This window comes from Taurulus bubalis (assembly GCF_910589615.1).
Source record: "Taurulus bubalis genome assembly, chromosome: 15".
Taxonomy (NCBI): domain Eukaryota; kingdom Metazoa; phylum Chordata; class Actinopteri; order Perciformes; family Cottidae; genus Taurulus; species Taurulus bubalis.
In genome coordinates this window covers 15,943,458-15,954,771 of record NC_136603.1, presented here as the reverse complement: position 1 = coordinate 15,954,771, position 11,314 = coordinate 15,943,458, and positions in this window count along the sequence as shown.

The following is an 11,314-nucleotide window of genomic DNA, read 5'->3' as shown; positions in this document are numbered from 1 at the left end:
AAACTGTAAATAATGATTATTTTCATTATTGATTCATATGCCAATTATTTCTTGATTAATCCTTTCATCGCTTGCTCTACAATATGTAAAGAAAAAAAAGTGGAAAAGCCAATCTAATGTCGTCTAATCAGTTAGGTAGTGGAAAGTATCAGGTACATTTACACAGGTACTGTGCTTACGCATCATTTTAAGGTATCTGTACTTTATGTGAGTATTTTCTTACTACACTGTGTTTATCTAATAACCTAAGTTACTTTGCAGATTCAGATTAATGATACAAAATATAAAAACTAATTATAACTATTGTTATAGGTTGAGATAACACTTTCACAAGCTGTATATACAACCACTGTATTTTCCTTTCAGCCTTAAAGTCTGAGAAAGTGAAGCTTGTAGCTTGTGGGAGCTATCACACAATTGTCTGCACATGTAAGATAATTAACAAATAATATCAGAATTTCATACGACAGCTCTTTCATCAAGAAAGGCTCAGAATTGGTTGTATTAAATTCAGGGTTTGTATATTTTTAGGGCAGGGTAGTGTCTTTGTATCTGGCAGTAACCAGGAAGGCCAGCTGGGTTTGGGCCACTGCAACAACACCACATCGTTTCACCCGCTGCATCCCTTCTGTGACCGTGCACCCATCAAAATGCTTTCTGCAGGATGCAACACCTCAGCTGCCTTAACAGGTCCGAACAGTGACAAGTAATAATGCAACAAGTGTCTCCGTCAGCCCAACATGCTCTGGCCAAAGTCAAAACTGTATTTGTGTGTGTGTGTGTGTGTGTGTGTGTGTGTGTGTGTGTGTGTGTGTGTGTGTGTGTGTGTGTGTGTGTGTGTGTGTGTGTGTGTGTGTGTTGTTAGAGGACGGCAGGCTCTTCATGTGGGGAGACAACGCCGTGGGTCAGATCGGTTTAGGGGATGAGGGGTTTGCAGCAGAACCCACAGAGGTGGATGTTGGGGAGGCGGTGATGTGGGTCTCCTGTGGGTACCACCACTCAGCTTTTGTCACAGGTACAACACAGTCCAACCAAACAAAGCACAAGAGACTGTTTGAGTGTTCATTTAACCAGCCTTCACATTCCAGCGCTGTGTCGGCTTTGCTCTAGCGGATGGAGATCTCTACACGTTTGGCGATAGTGCGAATGGAAGGCTTGGTCTCCAGGTGGAGCAGCTGGCCAATCACAGAGTCCCTCAGCGGGTGCAAGGCTTTCTGGGTCATGTCACCCAGGTGTGCTGCGGAGGGGAGCACACGGTGGCACTCACCGGTAGGTTTAGTACAGACAATTTTCTGCTGATGCCTTTTTTGTTTGTTTTACTGTTTATATTTGACATATATCAGAAATACACACTGTAAAACATTTTCATGTAAAATTACAGTAACTTACAGGAGAAACTGCTGCCAGTAAGTTACTGTAAAATGTACAGCATCTTTACTGTATCAATAGAATACAGCAAGCTGCTGTATTCTATTGATACAGCATCTCTACTGTAATAATTCCAAATTACAGTAATTTACTAGCAGCAGTTTCTCCTGTAAATTACTGTAAAATGTACAGCATCTCTCCTGTTTTTACTAGATTACAGCAGCTAAGAAATACAGTAACTTGTTGTAATCCAAATGTAAAGTAAATTTCTAAATTATTCAAAAAATATATAACATCAGGAAAATTAACAAGCATGACAAATAACAACTTACAATAAACAAGACAAAAGGACATATTCATTATAATATTTTTATTTATTACAATAGCCTGAGTTTGACAAAAAATAGCATCCAAATAAGAGATTAATTTACTTGAACAATAGTGTGCTTACCCAATAGCCAACTTCAATATTAAACAAAAAATAATGCCTGGTTGAACATTGTTAAGATAATTAAATACAAATAAATACAAAAATAGCCCTTACAAATACAAATAGCAATGTGAAAGAGTGAGACAAAGTCATAGATATGATGTGTGTGTGTGTGTGCGTGTGTGTGTGTATGCTCCATGGACAGAGTTAGGGTAGTGACAAACTCATACAAAGTCCCACTTGAAATCCATGAGCTTCCTCAAGAGGGAGCACACATGCGGCTTTTCTTTTGGACCGTTCTCCCGCTCTTCTTGCTGATCACCTTTCCCCGACGTGCCTTTGTCCCTCTCTCTGGGTTGATTCCAACACAGCTTCTGGAAAGGATGGCAAGGTAGAACAAAAATAAATAAACGTGAGTCAAACCACTTCTGAACTATTGTTAATGGCCACCACATATTGTTCGCATAATCGTTATTTTTCCTACTTTATGTTTGTAGTGCATATAGAGTAGATATATTGCTCAGTCGCACAGGAGACTTGTCTGTCTCTTCCTGTGTGACTGAGTGGGCGGGATTTACCCATCATGCAGTTTGGTGGTGTAATTCTTTTAAAACCATGAGTCAAGTTCTATCCCTGAGACGTAAGTAGCTCAGACTACTATGCCATCAGCTGTGAACATTTTATTTTGTTGCTCGCTGAAGAGCGGGATAAATAAATGACAATGAAATGTCTAATGTTAATGTCCTTGTGCCAGAACATTCTTCACTTAATCTCTACTCCCTGACTTGGGTGGTCTCTATATTCTTGACATGTTAAAGACAGAACTTTACCAAATGAATGGTTACAACCATAAAAAGCATGTAGAAACATGTGCTAAAGCTAACCTACATGTTAGCAAAGGTGTTCAAAAATATATCTTTAGTTGCAACTGGACTTACCTTGAGGTAGTTAATAGGCGTCCTTCTTGCACTTTTTTCGTCTGGACTGAAGATCAAAACTTAAAAATAATACATCCACTTGACTTTCCCAAACTGGCGGTGGTGAAAATCAAAAAAATATATAGATCGTAACATTGTGAGGTGTTGTGTCTCCTCCACCTGCACTAAGGGAACGGTCTCCTGCTGCTGCTGCGAGGAGCACGAACCGAGCAGCGGTGAAAATACAAATAGCCGCGAGTTTTAAATGTTTTATCTTAATCTGGTTAAAATTAAAGTGATTTACGTATTAAAACTGAAGACATTATAATTCAAATAGAAAATGACAAGATTGGCTGAGGAATTGCAAAACTCCGCTCTGGCTGCTCATTGTTTATGAGAACTTCAAAACAATAGACGTTACTTTCCCATGATTCTCAGCGGTACGCAGTAAATTACTGTGAAAAGAAACACTTGACCGTAGGATCATGGAAGCAAGCGCTATACCTCCCAGAATGCATTGCTTTTACAGCATTATACTGTATTAGCACAATACAGTAGGTTACTGTTAGAATTTCACTGTAAATTTACATCAAAGTCTTACAGTGCAGTCTGTTAGTCAGTGGTGGAAGAACAAATAATAAGAAAAATAAACAAGAATAACCAATATATTAAACAGTAAACACATAAAACAAATTGTAAATCAATAAATATTATTTGTCCGCAATTATTAGGCAGACATAAACACTTATATGGTCCTACCTCTTTCTATAACATACATCATTCACACATAAATACTCTTAATATAAAAAAACACATAAATGTACTTTCTTTCCACCACTGTCTCGTCTTGTTTCATCGTGTCTGTGTTTCCGTCCCAGAGGAGAATGTGTACACGTTTGGCAGAGGTCAGTACGGTCAGCTGGGCCACGGGACATTTCAGTTTGAAGCGGCTTTGCCAAAATCACTGGAGCACTTTCGTAACAGCAGCGTCAAACATGTCGCCTGTGGAGAGAACCACACCGCTGTGATCACAAGTAGGTAATCTCTGGAGCTCTTTATGATAGCGTTGAAAAATAGTATCCCATCTAAATGAAATGTGAAGTGATTAGATGCAAGTTTCAAACTTGTAAAGCGTTTGTCCTCCACAGACAGCGGGCTCCTGTACACGTTCGGTGATGGGCGTCATGGGAAACTGGGTTTAGGGGTGGAGAACTTCATCAACCAGTTCAGCCCGACACTCTGCACACGTTTCACCATGCAGTACAGTGTTCAGTTAGTAAGTGAATGTGATGAAACGGCTCAGGTTGGTCATGTCATTGTCAAATGTCCTTTAAGAAAACACTAAACCCACAAAGTCTTTGGCTTAAACGCCCCCTGACTGTAGTCCACCTCCCAAGTGGTTCATCCTGTGTGTCTGCAGATGGAAAGGATACTCTGTCATGAACTGAGTCCTTGTGTGTTCTTACATTTAGGTATCCTGTGGTGGTAACCACATGCTGGTACTGGCAGCACCCAGACCAGAAGAGGATGTCACAATCACAGGGAACCTTTTGGAGCCAAGTTACACAGAGATGCTGCTGGAGACTTTGATGGATCCTAATCCAATGGTCCCACTCTCGGCCCTCGCTGCTCGAGCCCGCCACAGAGAAAAAGTGAGAACCTACACCGTGGTACTTATTTTCAGTTGGTTGCAATCTGCAACTTTCCAGCAATACATCCTAGATGCAGGCCTCATACACATGTCGTTACATGTACGAGGCCCGTAACTACTTATTGTTTTCATTATCCTTTAATCTGCTGATTTAAAAAAACTAAAACTAAAATTGGACAAAATGCACATAATCCTAGAGCACAAGGTGAAGTCTGTAAATGTCATGTTTGGTTCAACCACATGTCCAAGATCAAAAATATACAATTAAGACCACCTAAGTAGCATATTTTCACATTTGAGAATTTGTAAATATCAAAACATTACTGAAATGATGAATTAATCAAAATAGTTGCTAGTTCATATTCTTTTGATTGCCCAATCAATGTATATACTAATCATTGCAGCTCTAACATGTACTTAAGTTAATTATTCTTTTTTTCATTATCATTTAATCCATATATGTATTTTATGCTGCGCATCTGGGTTATGGTCACATTGATTTCACTAGTAATATATTTGGGAATATATTTAACACCTCTGGGAAAAAGTGAAAAAAAAGTGATATAATAAGAAATATTTCAAGGCCCTATAGTTCCTTCTGGTTTGCCATCATTCTTTCATACTTTGACCAGTATGATTGTGAACAACTATTACATTGCATTGCATGTGATATAAATAAGACTTTTATTTAACTCTGTGAACCCTGCAGAAAGTTTGTTGTCTCAGCTTTAGATAATTGTAATCACAGTTTACCTCCAGTAGGAAGCAGTATTACACCAGCTTGTAGCTCTGCTGCAGTGCTGCTGACTAACCGTTTAGGGGAGCTCCATCAAACCTTTTACTGACTTTATTTGCTCTCTTTTCTTTCAGGGAAACTCCGTGCAGCAGTTTGGAGAGATGTTTCAAAACCTCCCAAGTCTAAATTCTGACTTCCTCAACACCTCCTGGCAAACGTCCAGAAATATCCCAACCCCTAAAACGCTCTCAAAAGACTTTGACACCACTTCATCATCCCCGAAACCACAATCAGAAGTAAGACTGAGCCCACCACTATCCCCCAGATCTCCAGTGTTATCCTCTAAGCCACAGAGCCCACATTCTCAATCATCAAACTCATTTCAGAGTGAATCCTCTACTGCTGCTTCTTCTAAGTCTAAATCCAAAGAGCTGCCTTCTCCCTTACCGTCACCAAAGACGACTACACATAGCACCCTAGTATCTCATAAAAGGACTGCAAAAAGAAGAGTGTATGGAGTGGCAACCGCCAAAAAGGCCTTAATTGGAGACTCTCCTCCAACACCTAAAGAACCCTGCAGCCCCACCAGACCCTCCAGGGATATTTCCAATAAACATCTTGGTGAGAATGAGTATCCTGCCTCGCCTAAAACAGGTATTTTCAACCTATAATTTTATCCAGTGCTGAGCTGAGATTGTATCTTGTGTTGGATACTCTTGTGCACAGCTGTTTCAATAACCCAATCATTGTTGTTTTTTGCAGAGGGAGAAACTTCTCAGAGACAAGAAGACGTGGAGGAGAATATCTCTGAGAAAGGAGTACACTCTGACTTTTTGCCAAATATGGTGAGAGAAGTTTGGTTTCCTTTTAGTAGAGTAGAGAAATACAGTATTTTGTCCATAAAGTCATAAACGCAGAGTCAGTTGAATGTTATTTAGAGTCAGTTGAATGCTATTTTCCTCTTTAGGCTTCTTGGTTGTGGTCTACATTATGTGCACTCCAGGGCAGAAAGCAGCAATGTTGAACACTCACTGACTTTTCCAGGAAATGTGCATAGGTCAGCATACATATGTGTGTGTGTCTGTGTGTCTGTGGAGACATTTTCCATTTGATATAACATTGAAGTGAAATATTAAATTAAATTCAGTGTTATGTTTTCTTAATATTTTTCGTTCATTTGCTCTTTTCCCAAGAATGTGTGTGATGAATCACCTCAAAGCAGATTCAGAGATTAGGATTGCTTCTGCCAATACACAAATGTGTTTGAGCTCCAGGCAGATATGCACGCACGCACGCACACACTCACACACACATGCACACATATACACACACACACACACACACACACACACACACACACACACACACACACACACACACTCTTGCCACATCTCATCAATGTTTCCAGCCAGAGATGAAGCAAGCTGTGAAAGAGTCTCCTGCATCGTTGTGTGTCATAGAGCTACATGTGGTGCTCAGTAACCTGTTCCTGCCTGAGTTGTAATGTTTCATGGGTTTGTGTCTATATGGTAACAGTAGTAGTACCACAATTTCAAAAAGGGTTAATTAGAGGTAAAAGCATTCATATTTGAGTATAACTACTGATTTTGTGTGCTGAGAAGTTTGTATGTTTTTAAAGTAAAATCTTACTATAACTAGCAACTCCAGGTGAAAAAACAAGGAGTGATGTGTAAAGTAATGAAAGTATTTAAGTAAAGTACACTGAATATTTAGTGAAGCGAATACTTGAGTAAATGTACCTACTTACTTATGCTCAGACATGTGTGAGCTTAAATGTGGGACAGAGATGAATATCTCTAAAGAAGTGCACAACAATTATTTAATTTGCATTTGAAATTCTGCTGTGACGGTGATAAATGTCGGTTTTCACACCTCACTGACCCCCAATTAACCACCGTCTGTTAATCTCAAATGCAGATGGTAAATGAGGATTTCTTTCACCTTCTTTCAATGGTCGCCAAGGTTTCCTTCACCTCCCTCCCACATCTGTATTTAAGCCTGATGACAGATGTGTTGATGAATAATCAGTGATCCACATCAAGTGTGCCCACAATGATCATACTGCAAAGAAAACCCATAACCTTTCATATGCCTTAAACTGTGGGATGCAGTACAAGTATAAAGTACAAGTATAAAGTTGAACAAAAAGGAAATACCTCAATGTCTACTTATGCACAGTACTTGAGTAAATAAGTTACATTCAACCACTGGTTTTAACTGCTGTTTATGACATTTTCAAATAACATTGTACAAAAATGTACCAAAATGTATTTTTACATGATGATGGGATCCAAAATATAGTTTTTACTGGCAAAATATTATATTCTTATGTATTGCTGCTAACATTTTGATATTTGTAATTATATTCATCGATGCCTACAAAACATGTATCCAAACCAATGCTGAAATTCTGATGTTTTTCTGAGTGTTATTGAATAAGAAACAGCTTCTTTAAACTAGTGCTGACATACATTTGGCAGTAAAACACATGAAACATAAAATGCCACAACTACTCATTCAGTAATGTTGATTGCAGGTTTGCTGCTGTGCTTGTTCAACTTTCCTTTTTTATAACACACAATTATCAAGCATATGACCTTTTTCAGCTCGTTTTATTTTTATTTTTACATCCCTGTTTTCTCTGTGATTTATTATAGGAAAAGAAGAAGAAAGGCCAAGCTCTTAGAAGAACTAAGAAAGAAGCCGAGTTGTTCCAGTTCAATAGGGAAGCAAAGCAACGGTTTCTCAAGGCCTCGCCCACAGGGCTCCTGAAAGACTCTTTAAAGAGAGAAATGACTCCACTGATGAGCTCAAAAAGTCTGAAAAACGCATCGAAAAGCATCTCATCTAAAGGCAAAGAGAATATCACCAAGCAGTCCAATAAAGTCACAACTAATGGACAAGCACGACAGGAACCCTCCCATTTTAAATCACCAAAACTATCAGAGTCAAGCCCACAAACTGCACCATCTGTCAGGAAGACACTGTCCGAAGCACCGCAGAGACTGATCAAACTGAAGGGAAATAACAGGAGAAATAGAAATGTGAAAGAAAGTAATATAAACAAAGAGTGTATGGAAGCCATCCCTTTGAAGAAAACTTTGAGAGGGACACCAAAAAAAGAGGAAAATACATCAGCTTTTGACAAGACCTCTCGTGTTATTAAGATCACTACAGGAAATAGAACAAGCAGCCTATCTGTCCGAAGTGTAAGTTGGTCATCTGAAGAAAAAGATGCAGAAATCAAGAGTGAAAGCACTGACATCAAACCTGTTGAAGTGCATATGCAGCAAGTCAAATCAAACTCAACAAAAGATGCGCACACTGCACTGGGAAAAGGTCAAAATAAAGCACTGGATTTAAAATCTCCACCAGTGAGAAAAGAAACCACCCCTGCTCAGGTCGATACGAAGAAAACACAAAGTGTGACATCTACACCTATGAAAATGAAAGGTGAACTGCAAGAAGACAAATCCACACCAGTCAAAACTCCCAGTAAATATACAGGAAATACTCCAGTTAAAAGGAAAAGCAAAGGAAAAGTTCAAGAAAATGAGTTAAACACAGCTAAAAAAACAAGAGGTAGAACTGCAGATAAGCAGAAGATACCTGAAGGTGACAGCGCTGAAGTAAATGACAAAATGAAGGCAATAGAGTCTAAACTGAAGGAACAATCTAAACCAGGTGGAGAAGGAGGGGATGACATCAGAGGAGGAGCAGACTCTGAAGTTAATGCGAGGGCCAAACCAAGGAGTAAGGAGACTGAAGCTTCCAGCTCACTGATATCACAGCAGGATTCACCGCTTGAACTGCTGTGTAACCCCACTTCCTCACAAAGCACTCAGGGAACAGAGGTGGTTTCTATTAGCGGAGCGAAATCCCTGCAAGACCCAGCATGTGTCGATAGAGATCTGCTTGTTTCTGGAACACACAGAGAGGATACTCAGAGCCTGATGGGAAAAAAGTCAAGGTGGGGGGAGATCCTCAGTACCGCAGCCAGTCTCCTTCCTGCTGCTGGGGTAGCAGCTGCAGCTGTGGAGGTGCTTAGTGAGGCAGTGACAAGCGTGGGAGTTTTCCAGTCTGACAGTGACACAGTTATCTCTACACCCCCCAAAACACCCAGTCGAGTGAAACATTTCATGAAGCAGAGTGCAGTAATGCAACCATCTTTTTCCTCAACATTGTCACATCTTTCTTCAACAGAAGTGTCAAATTCACCAGAAGGAAGCACAAGGAAAAACGGTCTGGTCAAGAGGAATGCAGTTCAAGAAGAGGGAAGTCATGATAGCACTCAGTCACAACTACGGGTGATGAAGAGTGACGGGGGTGAAGACTTTTCACAAACAGATTGGAAGGACAGTTTCCAAGGGATTACTTCCCGGCAAGAACATGACGAAGATGAGAAAACCCACAAGGATCATGAAGGAGAAGAAACAGATACTGAAGATGAGGGAAAGAAGGAAGATGAAGAAAGTGGAAGCGACGTGGAAGACGAAGAAGAAGAAGAAGAAGAAGAAGAAGAAGAAGAAGAAGAAGAAGAAGAAGAAGAGGAGGAAGAGGAGGAAGAGGAGGAGGAGGAGGAGGGAAGTGAAAGCAGCAATGATTTAGGGGAAAAGAAAGAGGAGAGTGTTACGGGAGGGACTGAGGAAGAGCAGGATCATGAAACAGCAGAGGAAGATGGTGAGGAGGAAACTGTCTCCAGCAGTGAGGGAGACGATGAAGAAATTGAGGGTGAGAATGAAGAGAAGGAAGAAGAAAGCAGTGAGGAATCGGGGGGAGGAGGAAGTGCGTCTGAAGTAAGTGAAAAAGCAGAGGAGGATGGAAGTGAAGAATCCAGTGAAGAGAATAAAGAAGAAGAGGAAGAGAGTGAGGTGAGTGAGGATGAGGACGATGTTAGTGATGAAGACTCGGGGAGCAGCAAGAGCAAAGAGGAAGAGGAGGAGGACATAGATGGAGGTGACACTGCAGAGTCTGATTCTGAGGAAGAAGAACACATTGAGGAAGAGGAAGATGGTGAGGAACAAAGAGATTCCACCTTAAGTGAGGATGAGAAGGAAGATGAAGAAACAGATAAGAGTGAAGGGGAGGAAGATGAGACACAGGACGAAGTGAGTGATGAAAATGACGAGGAGGAAAAGAGTGAGCCTGACGAAGATGAAGAAGAGCAAGATGAAAAGAGTGATAAAGAGATTGAGGAGGAATATTTCGAGGAAAAGGCCTCTGCAGATAAGGGAGAAGCTGAGGACAAGACTGCTGAGGAGGAGGAAGAAGAAGATGGAAACGAGAAGGTTATTGGTGAGGAAGAAGAGGGTAAGGAAGAAGAACAAGAGGGTGAGGAAGAAGAACAGGGAAATGAGAAGGTGACAGAGAAAGAAGAAGAAGTTGTGGAGGGGGGAGAGGAGAATCAGGAGGATGTTACAGAGGAGGAAGAAGAAGAGGGTGAGGAGGAAGAAGGGAGTAAGGAGGAGGTTATAGAGCAGGAGGAGGAAGAGGGTGAGGAGGAAGAAGAAGAGGGTGAGGAGGAAGAACAAGGAAATGAGAAGGTACCAGGGAAGGAAGAAGACGTTGAGGAGGGGGAAGAAGAGAGCAAGGAGGATGTTACAGAGGAGGAGGAAGAAGAGGAGGAGGAAGAAGAAGAAGAGAGTAAGGAGGAGGTAATAGAGAAGGAAGAAGAAAGGGTTGAAGAAGAGGTCGCAGATGAAGAAGGAGAAGAGGAAGAGAGTGAAGGTGAGGAAGAGGAAAAAATAAAGAGAAAAAAGAAAAGTATCGCTGCTAAAAAGATGATGGGAGAGAGCCATGATGATGATGATGAGGGAGAGGGAGAGGAGGAAGAGGGAGAGGAGGAAGAGGAGAATGAAACAAAGATTAAACCAAAAACAGAGACCAGACTCAGAAATCAGAGAGGAGAAACAAAACAGGAACGCATTGAAGGAAAGAAAGATATGGATTCTGAGGAAAATGAAGATGAGAGTGAGGAAGAAGAAGCTAATGAAGAAGAGGAGGAGGGAGAAGAGGAGGAGAGTGAGGAAGAAGGAAAGGCTGCAAACATCAAACATAGTAAGAAAAATGCTAAAGAGGAGGAACATGAGAAAGAAAAAGAGGGAAATACAAAATTGGTGCAGGAAGAAGAAGATGAAGAAGAAGAAGAAGAAGAAGAAGAAGAAGAAGAAGAAGAAGAAGAAGAGGAGGAA